Raw genomic sequence first — 1,172 nt, 5'->3', positions numbered from 1 at the left:
CTCTCCACTCTCTCGCTGAGGTCCAGCCGCAGCTCCTCTTTAGTGCCGGGCAGGAGTGCCCTGAGGGCCGCCCACAGAGTGCCTGTTCCCGCCAGGGCGTCTTGGCTGATGTCCTCGGCCATCAGGCCCACCGCCTGCTCAGTCTGACAAATGCTGGTGGAGGAAGAATTAACAGTTACAGCAAAACACCATGATGTCCACCCGCCTATGTACAACTCTATATTTTTACAAAATAAAACTGAGGGAAAAAGAGCTAGATTTGTGATGACATCCAGCGGCCAAAATGTCAACCACTGAGACATAAAAACTATATAGTGGCGCCATGCACAGACTTGGTCCCCTATAGGGTCCCACAGCTCCCTGTACTTGTCCTTTGCAACACACCTCGTCTGTATGATTCTTCAACAGTGGGGTTCTCTGCTAGGCATAAACTCTGTGATGCAGGGTCCCCACCTGTCTGGGGGTCAGCTTTGTATCTTCAAGGTCTGGCACTACGAGGCACGCAGTGTGATAAATATGTGTTCAGAGAGGAACATGTATGGTCCTTGTCTGGAATGCAGCCAACGTCCCTTCTCTCTCGCAAACTCCTATCCAGGTGTGAAGGCCCGGCTTAAATGACCCCTATGCGAAGCCTGCCAAGACTCTGAGCTGCTTTTATAGCAGTTGTCCCAAGGCACCACAAATACCTACTTACATGTCTGTCTCTCCAGTACCAAGGCCAGAACATGTTTGTCTCATTTCCCTGGAGCCTGCTAGCAGTCTGGCTCACAGGAGGCACTCAGTTAAGACTACTGAAGAAATGAGATCTCAACTTCTCAGGAAGAAACCTAGGAACACATAAAACCTATTGGGAAGGGAAAAACACCATAGTTGGTGCCTTTGGTGGCATTAGCCTGGGCACTCTATACAGATGGCAGGCCAGTCCTTAGGCATAAGTATTAATATGTGAATTGGTTCTACTGCTCACAAAGATGATTATGTATGTTTAATGACCAGACAAGTCATAAACTAGGGTTATTCCAGGCAAATTGAGACCTATGGTTAACCTAGTTATAGGCAATATGAAAAAGCCTGAATAGCCTTGTATTCTCACCTTAAAGTCAGTCTTCTAGAGCTCGACAATATTGGTCTTAAAAGACCTGTTACTTGTCAAAGGAGGCTTTTTTTTTTCT

This window comes from Pteropus vampyrus, unplaced genomic scaffold (assembly GCF_000151845.1).
Source record: "Pteropus vampyrus isolate Shadow unplaced genomic scaffold, Pvam_2.0 Scaffold695, whole genome shotgun sequence".
Lineage (NCBI taxonomy): Eukaryota > Metazoa > Chordata > Mammalia > Chiroptera > Pteropodidae > Pteropus > Pteropus vampyrus.
The sequence above is the reverse complement of the archived record's forward strand: the minus strand, read 5'-3'. Positions refer to the sequence as shown.